The following is a 16646-nucleotide window of genomic DNA, read 5'->3' as shown; positions in this document are numbered from 1 at the left end:
ACTACTTAAAAAACTGCTGCCCAAGAGTCCATATATTCACTTCTTATTGCTGGCCTGACAGCTGTTTCAAACTGGTTGGTTTTCGTCAGAGTCCAAGCAGAAACCTTAAGAGGGCAAAAAAAATGTCCATTCAATGATAAAGAAATCCAATGTGAGAGAAATGTATTTTTTGTAAGTGAACAATACATTTCACAACAATACACAAAACAATACATACAACATGAAAAATACATTTCTCTGACATTGGATTTCTTTAGCACTGAATAAAAGTTTTTGCTCTCTTGAATGCTACACATTTTAAGATTCAAGCAGTTAACTGCTAACAAACATATGGTATGAGATCTAATAATGATAGTCAGGGAAACTAAATTATAATAGGAGGAATAGTGAGAATCTGTGCAAAACAGCAACAATGTTACAACTGTGTTAATGAGAGAAATGTGTATTATCATGGAAATTATTATGATTGTAAAATTGTATAGTGAGACTTATTAACCAAGTGCAAGGATGTCAGCATAAACAAAGCATTACATAAGAAAAGAGATCTGCATGTCCAACTGGGGGACACACACACAACAGAAGTGTGTATACAAAAAAGCATACAGGTAACTTATGTCTGCCAGCAGTATTAGAAACCAAAGGATAGAGTTTGTTGCCATGATTAACATGCTGGGGACAACTGTAGGCATTAGCAGACCTGGCTATCAGAGGCAGATATACTAGTTGGTATTGAGTGTAAAGGGTACAGTATTTTTAGGTAGGTAAAGGAGGGATGTGCTGCTAATGATATTAGATGATTTGAGTCCAGTTTAGGTAGAAAGCTATGACTGAAATACTAGTAACAATTTTCCACACAGCAGTGAATATGAAGCCATATGGTGTGAAGTGGAGTCCAACAAGATCAAATACATAGTGGGGGTGCTGCTACAGACAACAAAACACATTACCAAATCAACACAATGGGTTTGAAACGAGTACTCATCATAGGCGAATAATTATTCGATCTGATTAGGTAGCAGTAAAATCTCATGAGAAGAATGAAAAAAAAAAAAAAAAATTAAATTCATCAACTGTTGTGAGACAACTTCCTACAGCAGCCTGTGATAGAAGAAACTTAAGGTCAAAGAGAGGTAGCTCCGATTATAGCATCAGAAGGGTTTTAGTTAAAGACGTAGTTGTTCTGTCTCAGGTTTGTTACAGTGATCATGTTCTATTAACTTGGAAAGTGTTTAAGTTCATGGATGTTCCTTTCAGTTTAAAAGGTTACATGCTACAAAGCAGGAAATTATTACCAACTGAGAAGTATACCAGGTTGTCTCATTGTATTATTTCTTAGACAAGAAGGATATTGATAGTGCATAGGAAGCATTTAAAAAATACTTCAATGATGCAATAACAGAATGTTTTTAAAATCGAAGAATAAATAGGGTAGGGATGAAATGGATGTGTAATCTTAATAAGCAATAGATTCAAAAGTAAAGATGTAGAAGGAATACTGTGTGCATAAGGATGTCAGTTATGAAAATTATAAGCAGGAAAGAAGAGTCACAGCCATTGTACAAAAATCTGAATATGAAAAGAAACTGGCTCTCAAGCTAAAGACAACCCAAAGGAATTCTACTGTTCTGCTGCAAGTAAAGGAAAGAATGAGCATGAAAGAATAACTCTGCCGAGCATAGATGGCCTTTGTGTGACAGATGCAGAAGAGATCATTTAACTAATGAATTTCCATTCTGCTTAAAACAACTAACTTCACTGGATGAAAAAATAGGTGCATGAGGAGGAGGTAGTATTAGAGGATGCACAAACAAGCCACAACCAAGAATTCCGCAATAGGGGCTGAGGGGATATTAGCACAGATGCTAAAAGAGCATTCTGCTGAAATGGCAGTTCCTTTGACAAGGCTATATAGTTTGATCCTCAGAACAGGTATGATTCTACAGAAATGGAAAATAATGTACGATAATTCAATTACATAATGGTGGTGCAAAGACCAATGTGTCTAACTAGCAAATTTCTGAAATCTCTAAAGTGATTAAGATTTTGGAAAAGTTAGTACAAGCTAATATAAAGAAATGGATTGACAGTAGTAGTGATGATAGATACCAGTAGATGGAATTTTTCATTTATGAAGGGTGGAAAGAACATCCATAAAAGTTGTGAATGAATGCAGTGAAGAAAGGGGGGGGGGGGTGAGAGCTAGATTTTTTTTCTCATAGTCATGCATGATTGAAATGTATTGCATTTGAAGACTGTGAATGAATTCAAGAAACGGTAAGACAGCTGAATTGTGTGAGCTCCCATAGAATTTTGCGAGCCTGGTTCTGTTAGCACCGTGTGCAGCCAACAGAGTGTTTATCAGCAGAGAGAGAGAGAGCAGTCTAGCTATATGGGATAACATGCAGATTAAATAACAGGTGGCTGCATTCCAACAATGTTGGAATGCAGCCACCTGTTATTTCCAACACACTAAAAACACTCAGGATCAGTAGGATGATGGTGCATTGGACTATTAACTGTTATAACAATACAGAAGACATATCTAACTGCCAAAGAAAACAAGTTGAGCATTCTGTGTTATGAAACAACTTGTGAGGGATGTGAAGGGAAGCCTCTGCTATAATCCTGTGAGAGCACAGGAAGTGATGTCATGAGATAAATGTTTCACAGAGAATGATGTCCTGGGGATGAGAGCCTATCGTTGTTCTACTAGATACTTCCTAACACCACAACATATGCAGTAAAGGGTGATAAAATCAAAGGCACTTCTCTAGCAGTACACGAATGACAGACACATAGATATCCTCTTCACAAATTAGAAGATTTTCACCACTGAAGTCATTTAACCAAAATGATCGAGTATATGCCACAAATGGTCACACAGCACATAGGATTCAGAGAGGTCATCACTCTGCATTTGGTGGGGGTGATACATTTGGGGGGGGGTATCCCCCAAATGCATCACCTTGAAGTTTGGGGGGGGGTATCGCCCAAACTTCAAGGCATGAGTGAAGCCCCTGAACACAAGGCAAGGACCACACAACAGTGGTTTGAGATGAATATGCCCAACCACATATCACCATCTGATTGGCCATCTGGAAGTTCCAATCTGAATCCAGTGGACTTCAAATTATGGTCAGAACTTGAGTGAGTAGCTTGCAAGAAATGACACCCCAGCATTGCCAGCCTGAAAGTGGATTTGGAGTGAGCAGTGACAAGTTTACATTTGATGTTGTGTGTGCCACCATTGATTGTGGCCTCACACACTTCATGGCATGAGTGAAGACAAAAAGGGAGAGATTTCGAACACTGAGTGCTGCTATATGCTTGTTATACATGTGGTTTGTATGTGCTAAAAACTGTAAATGATTTACTGATAGATTAACGGTTTATGTGCCGTTCAAGTTGTAACAGTATTTATGTTCAGTCTGGGTAGTGACACTTCCCATCGCATACCTAGTCTAGGCATAATAATACTGTTACATCGTGAACAGCACATTAACCTTTAATCTATCAGTAAATCATCTACAGCTTTCAGCACATACAAACCACATGTATAACAAGCATATAGCAGCACTTAGGAGCTAGATCCAAAAAGATAAGAGGTTAAATCAATGTAGAAGATGCAAAGAAAGGCAAGATAATCAGAAATGTGGCTGATATACAGCATTAACAGAATGGTTTGAATAAATGGGAAGTGTGGGCTGAATCATATAAAGCCCTATGACACTGTCCTAATCTTAAATAGATTGTATGCCTATCTCTTATTTAAATTTTGGAAAGTGATTGCTGTTAATTGTTTATAATTTTTTTTTAATTATATAACCATACTAACTTCGTTAGAACTAATAGTTTTTCTCTTAATAGTGTCTCTTATTTATGCAACTGTGACAAAGACACATGATAGTATACACATCCTGTATGGCTTGTTCTTGTATTCATAAATTAAATCTTCTAGCCAATTCTCCTACCTTCTCATTGAATGACGCTCATGACATAAGAGAAATACATAGGAGTAATAAATTTTATTTAGTTTTCTCATACACGTGTAAAGCCATTATTTAAAATATCATACATGTGTAACAAACATCTCTATTAAACATCAAGAAACTGATTTCTACAACTATATCTGATCCACAGTATTTCAATAATATTGTTACATTATTTTACTACCTCTATATACAGGGTATCCCACAATTCACGTAAGATTTAAATTTAGCACCATTTGTGTGGTAAAGTGTTGCCAACGAGAAAAAAAAAAGACAGCTGACAGTTCAGGGTTATTAAAAATGGAGCACTACACGAAAGAACAATGCATTTTCATTGTTGAGCAATATTTTAAAACTAATGAAGGTTTGGCAGCTACAGTTCGCAATTTTCGTACAAAACATGGTCAGAATAGTGATTTAACTTCATCAACTGTGAAAAGATTAATTAAAAAATTCAAGGAAACTGGATCAATTAGTGATCTTATACACTCTGGCTGTCCTTCAACAAATCGTTCAACAGAAAACATCGAAGCAGTTCATGAGAGTGTTGCTGAGAGTCCAGGAACATCAATTCGGCACCGTGGTCTTGAATTGGGCATTTCGAGAAGCTCTCTACAGCATATTCTCACGAAAGATTTGCATCTTTATGCTTACAAAGTTCAATTGGCTCAAGAACTAAAGCCTACTCACCACACACAGCGAAGAGAGTTCGTTGAATGGATTATAGAACAACAACAAATGGATGCTTATTTTTCGAACAAAATCATCTTCAGCGATGAGGCTCATTTTCATCTTGAAGGCTTCGTTAATCGACAAAATTGTCGCATTTGGGGTTCAGAAAATCCACGAGTGATTGTTGAGAAACAAATGCATCCACAACGTGTCACTGTTTGGTGCAGAGTTTGGGCTGGAGGCATCATCGGCCCATTCTTCTTCAAAAAGGCTGGTAAGGCAATAACAGTTAATGGTGCTCGCTATTGCGACATGATAATCCAGTTTTTTGTGCCTAAATTGCAAGAACATGTCATCCACATTGGATGTGGATGACATGTGGTTTCAAGAAGACAGTGCGACGTGCCATACAGCCTGAGAAACAATTCAATTACTGCATGAGTCATTTCCTGGTCGTGTAATTTCCTGTTTTGGTGATCAGAATTGGCCGCCGAGATCATGTGACTTAACGCTGTTGGACTTTTTTCTTTGGGGTTTTTTTGAAGTCTAAGGTTTATGCCAACAAGCCCACGACCACCCACGCCTTGAAGGAGGAAATTGAGCGCTGTATCAACGAAATTCAGCCACATTTATGCAAAACGGTCATGGAAAATTTCGACAAAAGAGTGCGTATGTGCCAGCAAAGCTGTGGAGGCCATTTACCCGATATGCTATTCCATGCATAACCCTATACTGTATACTTTATGAATCAATAAGAAATTACAATTTTTAATTAAAAACCTGTGTTTTCTATCAAAATTACTTTTTGCGTGAATTTTGGGATACCCTGTAGAAAATGACTTCTGCACTGATTTAACCTCAATATCTTCCTGGGTCCAGCTCCCACTTATGAGTTCTCAATAAAGGTTGAGATACAATGCATAGTGACATACATATTCTAAAGTATGCTGTGCATTATGGGGTAGTGAGGCAATTTGTGTGAAGTTAACAGCCTTTATATAAAAGTAGGCTAGTTGGGAAGATACTTCATATGTAAACTGTGCTTACTTATCCTTGGATACAGGATTAAAATGATATAATTTCTTGTACAGTATAAGTGACTTTGTAACAAAGCAGAAAAACTTTCTTCAGCCTGGTACAGGGTATGAAAGCAGTGCACATTATATTTAATTAAAATTTGATTTTTTTTTTTTTTTTTTTCTGAGGTGCCTAATACAGGGAATGGTAATAAACTAGATTTGCTATAATCTATATTTTGAGATGGTGGTGGGATGCAGAAAGAAACAAATAGGTTGTTAACTGTTGGAACTGTAGCCATTAAATATGAAGGCGAGATGAATGTGATTGAATTTAGCTGCAAGGGAAGCCTGTTTAGAAAAGAGGTTGAGGGTCCTCGACTAGACTGCTTATAACACTCTACTGCTGCTTTAATATATGTATGTACATTGTCATATTTAGAAATTAAATACAGAAACTTAAACGTAAATGAAATAAATTTACTAGCTGTAAAATTTTCACCTACCATTAACAAGCATCCTCAGTACATTAATAAGTGAAAGCAAAATAAAATTACAATAAAAAAAATAATTTTGAAAAAGCCCACTATGTTAACTGGACATGAGACAATTAGTAAAATTTCCAATTATTTAAAGGAAAAAAAAAGTATAATAATATGATAATCAGTAATTTGCATAAAAATTATGCAATAATAATTCCCATAAAGGAGATACAGGGTGTTTGGGATAAATTTGACATATTTATAATTAATTATATTTTTCCGTAAGTTACATGTATTAACACACACTTCTCTTCATTTAAAAGTTTGGACCCTTCTTCATTCATATACAAGATGTCAGAAAGGATGGATAGCTGGAACCCACCTGAATCATGGAAGAGAATAACTTGTATCATGATGATTCGTGCCCGCCATCAAAATAAGGATATTACGACTGCTGCCCAATGCTCCCTGAATACAGTAAAAACAATCAGGCATGAACTAGAGACTTGCAATGGTGACTACGAGGATGTAGCAAGAAGAAAGATCCCTAGCAGACGATCTGATTGCGTTCGTACAGCAGAATTCCTCGCAAATCTGCAGGAACAGGTGTTGAAGAACCCTGGCATTGGAATTCGGGCTTTGTTCGTGGAGTTGCTAACTGTAGCCAAGCCCTGGATAACAAGGGTAGCCAATGGTAGGCCGTATGTATGGCAGCAGGATTCGGCCCCTTGCCACACCTCTGGGAAAAGTCAAAAATGGTTGTCTGAAAATTTCTACGACTTCACCAGTCCAAATGTTTGGCCTCCAAACTCCCCAGACCTTAACCCCATGGATTATTTTGTATGGGGCGCAGTTGAAAAAGACACCAATCGCACTTCCAGTAATACAAAAGCCCAGTTAATGGATAAAATTAAAACAGTTTTTGCGGCCCTTCCCAGGGAGACTGTAGCATCAGCTTGTTCGAGGTTCCGAAGCAGAATTGAAGCTGTGATCGATGCTAATGGTGGTTATTTTGAGTAAATCTTGTTGATAGTATTGTAATTAACTCTGCCTGTAATGTTTTTTTGTCAATTCATTAAATTTAATAGATACAAAGAAGATTTTCTTTTTCCTTACGAAACTGTCAAATTTATCCCGAACACCCTGTAAATGAAGGCCATCAGATCTGTGTAAGTTACATTCAGTACTATGAACCTGAACTGGCCTACAAAACATGCCATCTCAAATATTTTTTTGGAAGAAAACTAAGCTTTTAAATAGAAGTACATTCCTTATAGAATGCTTATTATTAATATTATTATTATTATTATTACCCAAGACCTCGTGTCAAATACTCATCTGGGAGGTCCTTTTATAACACACACAGCTCATCATAACGTGCTTTGAACACATTCAAACTCCCTGCAGACACCACATTCTCAGGCAAGGCATTCCAATCATTTACAACTCTGCACGAAAAAAACCTGCCTCTCGCTCCCCTACTCACACCTTCTTTTTACAGTTTCCAGAGATGACCTCTGGTTCTCCCCCGATCTCCCACTATTTTCTATAGAAAAATATAGCTTGGAGAACTTTTACACCAACCGAACTTGAATAGATCTGATGGCCTTCGGTTATCCCCTTTATGGGAAATATTATAATTTTTATGCAAATTCCTGATTGTATTATATTGTGCGCATGTGTGTGTGTGTGTGTTTGTTTGTTTTAAATAATTGGGAATTTTACTGATCTGATCGTCTGTTGTCCTATTAATCTATAGTGGTACATTTTTGAAAATGATTCTTTTATTGTAATTTTATGTTTATTATTAATGTACAGAGGATGCCTATGATATGAAAGTAAAAATTTTACAGCTTTTATGTGAAATAAATTTATTTCATGTAAGTTTAAGTTTCAATCTAATTTTTCTGACCCTACTGCTGAGAGAAAGAATAACAAGAAACTTTGTGAATGCATCAGCCTGTGCAAGCAGATTTTCAATTAACTGCATAAAAAAAAAAGTACCATTTTGAAAATGTGTAATTAAAGTATCTAATAAAGCTAGAACAATTATTTTCTTTCTTAAATAGCAAATGTTCTTAAATAGTAAATTGTTCTTTTCTCTCCTGCTAGGTATTTATTAACAAATTTCTCCAACACACATTCTATAGAGTCCCTTCAACTACATATTTTCATCATATCCCTCTCATCCACCTATCAACCAATTTCTGTAATCCACAAACTTCAATCTATCCTCATATGAAACATTTAATGGATCTTGGTTACTCACCTATAAATCCTCTCCACTTGCTCATTCCTAAGAAATTTAAGCAACCAAATCTGACACCATATGATACAGATGCATCAAAGCATTAGAAAGAGGGTAACATGTTTGTCCTTACTTTTCAACGTGCAAATGATCCTAATTTTGCTCCGTTTTTTTTTTGTTTTGTTTTGTTTTCCCAATATGTTCTCCGATATTCAACTTTATCATGCAAAAATCTCCAGCCTCATCAATTCCTAACAGTGTAATCCCATCAATATGACACATAAAGCAATGACAGCCTTCAATGCCTATTCCACACAAAAGCCCAGATCACTATCCAAACCTTGCTTTTCTAACAAGAGAAGTTGAAGGAAACAATCCTCCATATCACAAGTGTATTGGCTTGAAATTAAAACTCCAACATCCCACTAAGACTTCAATGCAGCATGCAGAAGCTTCAAAATAGACCCTAAAAAAAAAAAAAATGGCCTTCTCGAATAGCAGTCCCTTCTGGTCCCTTGATAAGAACACATTGGAGGCAACTTCTTCCTATTTCGACCTCTTTCATATCCAGATGGCCATTGTAACCACCCAAAGATGAGGCTAATCTTCTGGTATAACTCTTTCTCTAACTCCTGCAGTGATGACCTAAACAAAGCACCCCTACATTACCAAGAACTGCATATCATATGCTTCCTCAAGAGTCAGCAGAAAGACATCAAAAAAATTGTGAATAGCATGGGTATCAACAACTCTAGCTGTCCTGCTGGTTGTACTTAAACGTGTGCTCCTGGACTAACATACATCTAGCATTGTCTTTACAAACTTTCAACTACCATTTAGCATGGAAATAAGTCTATATCCAACCCACCTCAAAGAAAGGCAATAATAACTAGGAAACCATTTAACTATCATCCCATTGCATCTCATTCTATCACAAATAATGAGAAAGCCATCAACAATCTTTCTGTAGATAATTTTGATTATCTACAGAAAGTTCTTTCTGTAGATAATCAAAAGTAGAACAATTAGTTTTGGCTCTTCTGATGAGGCATTTTATAATTCTTGTTTTTTAACATGGATGATGGGCTGATTCTTTAAGGATATAATGACCTGTGAATGTTGGTTTCCTGTATACTGTAGTTGTAAGAATATTTGAAGGTGACCGGATGAGGAGAATGTCTAAAAAAGATAACTGGCTGTTTTCTTCTATTTCCATAGTAAACTTTATACGATGAGGCAAGGAATTAATACTGTTTAAAAAAGAAGGTAAAGAGTTTTTGCTGTGAGGCCAAATAGTAAAGATGTCATCTATATATCTTACCCAAAAAGATGGTTGAGGGAAAATAGATAAGAGGACTTTTTCTAAATGTTCTAAATAAAAGTTGGCTAAAGCTGGAGAAAGAGGACTTCCCATGGCCGTTCCTTCTACTTGGCTGTAAAATTTATTTTGACATACGAAATATCCAGAATATATTACGAAATCGAATAGTTTTATAATATCTTGAGGAAAGATGTCAGCAAGTAATTTTGAAGTTTCCTTGAGAGGTACATTGGTATAAAGATTCTATATCAAAGCTAACCATAAGATCTGTAAGTTGTAACGAGACATTTTTTAATTTTTCTAAGAAATCTGAGGAGTTTTTTAAAAAAGAATTAGAGTTGCCAATGTAAGATTTCAATAATTTAGCTAGATATTTGGCTATACGGTAAGTAGGAGAATCAATACAATCTACTATTGGAAGAAGAGGATAGTCAATCTTATGGATTTTTGGAAGGCCATAAAATCTAGGAGGTCTTGCAAAATGAGTTTTATCTAAACTGATGACTTCATCTAGGAGAGAATTTAATTTCTTTAGTTGTCTGTTGGTTGGATTATAATCAATTTCTTGATATGTGGAGCAATCTCGAAGCAAAAGAGAAAGTTTTCTTCTGTAATTTGCTGCGTCCATAACTACCGTTGCTTTTCCCTTGTCAACTTTGGTGATAATGAGGTGATTATTTTTTCTCAAAGACTGTAAAGATTTTATTTCAGAAGGAGATATGTTGGAAGGAGGAAGTTTGGCCTTAAGTAGAGAAGAAGCGACTTTTAGGCGAAGAGCTTTATCACTAGTTAGATGATTGAGATTCCTTTCAATGTTTACTAGGAAATCTAGATTATGGTATCTGATTTGGAACAATAGAAAAATCATGTCCTTTTGACATGATTTTTCTACTGTTCTCATGAGGTTTCGCTTTCAGTCAAAGGACGTCTGGATATATTTACAATCCAATTATCTGGAGTTATGAATGACTTGGATTGTCTGACGAAAGAGATTCATATTTACGGTTAAGATGTTGACTTAGTTTATTATAAGCACACTGAGTAGAACATTTAGCCACATTTAGAACTATGCGAGAAAGATGTGGATCCAAATTTGTGGAAATATAGGTGCATAGATCAGAAATGTGATGATTGTGAATAGCAAGGAATAGCAAATGGAAAATATTCCGTTTCATACTTAGTGATATAACATCACGTAGCGTGTTCTATTTTTAACGATCTATTGTTAGTATTCTAGCTTGTATTTTTTTAAACTATTCTTGTAATACCACTGAAGATGGTCTGCTATTTCCAGACCGAAATATTTGGTTACATAAATATCTTTCTTGTGTTTACGTGAATATATCATTCAATCTTATGTCACAAGTATCCTTAAAACAGCAAATTCTTATCCTTCATGGGGAAAATGCTACCAAAATAACTGATTATGGATGATCTTGTAACAGGTATGGATATTGCAAGGTTTGTTGAATGAAAATGGTAATATCTTATTTCATTTAGAACTAGATATGATAGGAATTGATGTTAATGATAAGTCATTTATGAATAGAAGAAAGTGTGTGCAAAATAGAATGCCTTAGGTTATTCTAGCATTAGTAGAGAAATCTGGTGGAGAAATACATGAAGTAAATTAAGTAAGTAAAAAGTTATAGGATGATATAAAATGGGTTTAATAGGTTGGAGATTTTTGATACATAATGTTTTTATTATTACGGGCGACTACAGGGAGTCCTTAGACTCATCGAGGGAAGCCCTAAACATCATGTCCACACAACTATACGACATTCTCACAGTATCTATCATACCTTGCCTTGAACTCACTCACCGTCATAGCACCCACAACAGACTCTGGCAGTTTATTGCACTCATTTACCACTCAAAAAGTAAAAAACCCAGCTCTAACACACTTACTAACTACACTCTTACCCAGCTTCCATGGATGTCCCCGTATCCTCCCACCACCAGTCCTGTTCTCAAAAATATCCTATGAATTAATCCTATAGAAACCCTTCAGCAATTTGAATGTCTCAATCATATCTCCCCTTTTCCGCCTATCAACTAATTTCTGCAACCCACAAATCTTCAACCTGTTCTCATATGGTTCATTCCATAGACCTGATATCATCTTAATCACTCACCTCTGGATCCTCTCCACCTCCTCCCCATCAAGAAGGAACCTAGGTGACCAAATCTGGGCACAGTAGTCGAGATGAGGTTTTATCAAGGCTCGGTACAGAGGTACAATAACTTGCTTGTCTCTGCTCGTCAAGTCTTTTTCAACAACCAAGTGAGTTGATGAGCTGATTTAGCTACTTTTGCAATGTGCCCTCTAAACTTCATCTCCCTATCCACCAACACTCCCAAGTCCCTGGCCTCATCAATCTCCTGGAGTACAGTTCCACCAATGTGGTATAAATCTCCTGGAGTACAGTTCCACCAATGTGGTATACTGCTGCTAATCTTTTCACCCCAAAATGCATAACCTTACATTTTGTCACATTAAATTGACATCCATTCTCCTTAGCCCAGCACTCCAATCTATCCAAGTCGTCCTGCAAGATTATGACATCTTCTGCATTCACTATTGCCCTACCCAACTTTGCATCATCAGCAAACAAATGAACTGTTCCTCTTAGATCATTCCCTATATCGTTAATGAACAAATTAAACAGCAGTGGTCCAAGAACAGAACCCTGTGGCACACCACTAGTCACAGGCCATCTTTTGGACTCTACTCCTGAATAAACTACTCTTTGATATCTCTCCATCAACCACCCACCTATACATCTCACCAATCCTATATCCATATGTTAGCCTACTAGTTTCGCCATCTGACTTGTGGCTTTGTCTGGGTAAGATAACTCTATACAAAACAGCTTAAAGAACAAAAAAGCTTAAACTACAGCTAATACATAACCGAATGGATGAAAAATATCAAATTCATATGAACCGTGACATGAACGCATGGAGCGTGTATGCTAGCAGTTGGTCAGTCATTGTTTAGTAGGTGCATCCTATAATTGGCTGCAAAGTTGAACTCTGATGTGCTGAGCGATCTTACGAGTGATTTCCAGATGTCACCAAGGATCGTCCCTTGGTTTCTGTTTAGGCTACCTCTTGAACGGATCACTACTGCAGCTTCTTTTATTGAGCAGGAGGTGTAGTTTATCCCATTCAATATAGTGATTTGTGTTAGAAAAATGGAAAACCCTAAAGACTATTCAATCTGTAGAGATCTGGATGATGGTCCTGGTGACCATCATCCAGATCTCCCATTTGACTGGTGGAGATCTACATGATGGTCACCAGGACTGGTAGAGAAGATTCTGGAATGAATCTACAAACAAGTACCCAATTACAAATCCATTTAGCAAATCTCCAAGATTCAATGTACCAGTGGCCCGCAGAGCTCTTTGCCATGGCCCGCCAGTCATTTTGAAAAATAACTACTTTAAAAAAAATAATTTCAATGAAGCCCACAAGCCACTAAGCTATACTGTGGTATTTAGAATTGTAAGATGCTTTCCAGATTCACAAGGAATGCTGTGCATTTGATACTTTACATAAAATCCCATCAAAATAAATATTAAATAGACATACTTCTTCAGCAGTCTACCAGATCTGAGCGGTACTTAAGTACTAGTACTAACGTCACAGGTAGATGGCTGAAGAAGTAGGTTCGTTCGAGTGCGCTGTCTAGTGCTTTCAAGATACATCTCGAAGGTTCTCGATATTTCGTTATTTTCATATAAATACAAGAGGATCTCATCCACAGTCAGTCAGTTAGTCAGTAGTGAGCAGTGTGATATTCGTGTATAAGGGCTGGCAGGTTCGTCGTGTCAGATATTGCCTATTATGGTTTTATACTGCCAAACTTTTTTCATTAGTGCGAGACATATTCAGTGGATAATAACCATTACATGGTCATTTTGGATCATTTTTTGGGTTCACCTTCCATCACTATGGCATCTACGAGTAAAAAGCATAAATTAAGTAATTCTTATCGGGTTTTAATGAAAACTGGACCAATTTGTACTTTTTTGTGCCGATCGACGATAAGCAAGTATGTTTAATTTGTTGTGAGCCAGTGTCAGTATTAAAAGAACACAATAGAAAACAACACTATGAGACAAAGCATGTGTCTAATTTTGATCACCTTCAAGGGCAGCTTCGTGTGGACAAAGTGAACCATCACCAAATTGATTTAAAATGCCAGTAGGGTACATTTAAAAGGCAGCAGGAAGAGAGCGAAGCATGCATCAAAGTAAGTTATGTAATAGCTGAATACACTGCTAAAATAGTATGATTAATAAAACATTGATAACAGTATGAGACACTCTTTTACAAACTTGCTGTCCAAAAAGACAGCAAGTTTGTAAAAGAGTGTCTCATACTATTATCCTTCCTAATTTAGCATCATCAGCAAACAACTGAAGATCACTTTTAATGCATTTCTTGTATCATTAATTTACAAATAAAACAACAGTAGACTAAGATGTTGAAAGTTTATTTTCCACTTGGTTAGACTATAATAAATTTAGTTTAATCCTTTATCCAAGTGTAAGCAAACAAAGTTTGTGCCTGAAGTATCTTCAGGACTGAGGCAACCCGTAGTAAAGGTGGACCAAGCTTTCATCACTCCTTGTCTCAGTAATACTGAGACAAGTACTGCAGGACCCAGGACCAGCACTTAAACAGGGAAACCGGTTGGAAGCTTGGGTAATGAATGGCAATGATGTAGCCTGTGAAGTTAACTGAGGCACAGCTGTTGCTGTTACCCCTCAGATGAGCAGCTCTGATCAGAGGTGGGGGAGCTTGCCATGGTGTAGAGCCAACCAGTTCTCAGAGTTCTTCTCAGTGGCAGAGTGAGCCTGTAATTGGGAGAAACAATGCTGAGTTTCTGAATTTTTGATCCTGCGGGTCACTCGTTATTGGGTGATCCAGGGGATCTCGCAAAATTTTGGAAAGGTTACCTCGCACTTAAACAGGGAAACTGGTCTGGGTAGTGGCCCTTCCCTTAATGCATAGCATCATACATGTCCACAAGGGGATGTGCTTTGCATTATGGGAGATACTAAGACAAGGAGTGATGAGAGCTTGGTTCACCTTTACTACGAGTTGCCTCAGTCCTGAAGATACTTCAGGTGCAAAGTTTGTTTGCTTACACTTCGATAAAGGATTAAACTAAATTTATTATAACAGTAGACTAAGTCCAAAGATCTGCATTTACCACCCTTTTTATCCATATTACTGGTTTCATGTCCATCCCTACTTTTTACGGTTATAAAAGTAGTTTTTTTTTTTTTGTTTTTGTCATATCCACACACACAAAGGCTCAAGGTCTAGGGGTACATCAATGTCATGTGTAGACATTTGACAATGCTGTGTGATATCCTATCAAACTTCTATGCAAATTCCAACAACATTTTAGCATAACCAACATTTACTTTAATCAATTCTGTTAGCCCACTACAAGAGTAAATTGCTTAAGCAAGAATGTTTCCTTCACAAATTCGAGAGAAAAAAAAAACGGAAGGAAAAGAGAAACTGAGTTGATGTCCACAGTATTTGTCAAATGCTTTCTTTAATTTTATTATAAAGCTATAGTAGATGGTTGCAATAAAGAATAAGTCCTGGGTACATTTAAGTCTCATGGCAAATTCTATTTTAAATTTTGGGTAGAGCACAAACAATTTGGGAAAAAAGACAGCAGACGCTTTCCTCCTGGGCCATCACAATCCACTAAGGAAATGCTTAGGAGTGTCAAGATTGGAGTGCGGCAAAAACCGACAAAATTTACATGAAAAATAAAAACACCATTTTTTGTTTTTAATTTAACATATATTCTTGAGGTGTCCGTAGCAGCAAATAGCGCTTGTAAAAAGCAGGACCTAATAACGGTCCTGCTTTTCGCAAAAATAATGGTATATGTATGTCCTTTAAACAAAGTCGAACTACTAGTCATTAAGATTGTCAGCAATTAAGTATATAATAGGTTATTTCCTCGATATTATCACATTTATTGCTTCTCTGTTATAATCATTAACATGACTTGACAACACACCTCTCCAGACAATTTTACGCAAGTTGTGGTAGAAAATTTATCTCTCTCCTAGGTTTAAAATTAATTTAGTTCTGTAATATGATTCATTTACAATATTAACTCACCACTCCTCAAATACCTATCCCAAAATAAATTCCAAAAATGCATTGTTAAATATTTGTTCCCTTTTCTTCATTCTTCTAAAAATGTAATGAATTTACGACATACCGCTTAGTGCCCAGATGTTATTTGCTATTATTAGTGAATTCTCCTCAAATCGGAATCAAAGGATAAGTTTAAATATTTAACTAAATAAAACTGGATTCGAAAACTTACCCAAAAACTGTGGTAGAATAAATTTTACACACTAAATAAAAATCAGTTCCTTATGGATTTTTTTTGCTCATATGCCGAAATATTTTGAAATGCCAATACACCGGATTTTAATTAATATCACATTTAACAGGCGAGTTCCATTAACATTTCGCTTTCACCCTCATACAATAAAACCATCAATATCATCTATTTACAAACATGATATTTAAATATAATCATTCCGATGCACGGAAGAATACGAAACTCATCTTATCTGCCTAGTTTATAAACAATCCATCTAGCGGGGAAAAAATGCAAACTGTTGTTCAAAAATATATTTTTTTTTTTGCTCCAATACTGCACAATCAAGTTTTTTACGTGTTATTTTATTGGGATTTGAACATGCAGTAGGCGTATGTATTGAGTTCCTAATCCAATGTCAAAACCAATGATTGATACTATTTAACACAGTACAAAAACAGTTTGGGAATAGGTCCTGTGCATAAAAGTACCTCCTCCTCCTCCTTAAACGTATATTAGGTCCTAGTGGCCATTACGTT

The 16646-nt window shown here is 36.4% G+C and overlaps 1 protein-coding gene across 3 annotated transcripts in view; it reads right to left on the bottom strand.

The window, feature by feature from the left end:
- LOC150110590 (phosphatidylinositol-3,5-bisphosphate 3-phosphatase MTMR4) overlaps positions 1 to 16341 on the bottom strand; it is a 360520-nt gene extending 344179 nt beyond the window's left edge. For all 3 annotated transcript variants that reach the window (XM_090399896.1, XM_090399904.1, XM_090399910.1), the window contains exon 1: positions 16108 to 16341. The gene's annotated coding sequence lies outside the window, so the exon portion shown is untranslated. The remainder of the gene's footprint in view (positions 1 to 16107) is intronic.
- Positions 16342 to 16646: the final 305 nt, after the last annotated feature.

Source organism: Typopeltis vanoorti, chromosome 1 (genome assembly GCF_054136105.1).
Source record: "Typopeltis vanoorti isolate ZY-2024b chromosome 1, IOZ_Tvanoo_1.0, whole genome shotgun sequence".
Taxonomy (NCBI): Eukaryota; Metazoa; Arthropoda; class Arachnida; order Uropygi; family Thelyphonidae; genus Typopeltis; species Typopeltis vanoorti.
Note: the sequence above shows the minus strand (reverse complement) of the source record. Positions and strands in the feature narration are given on the sequence as shown.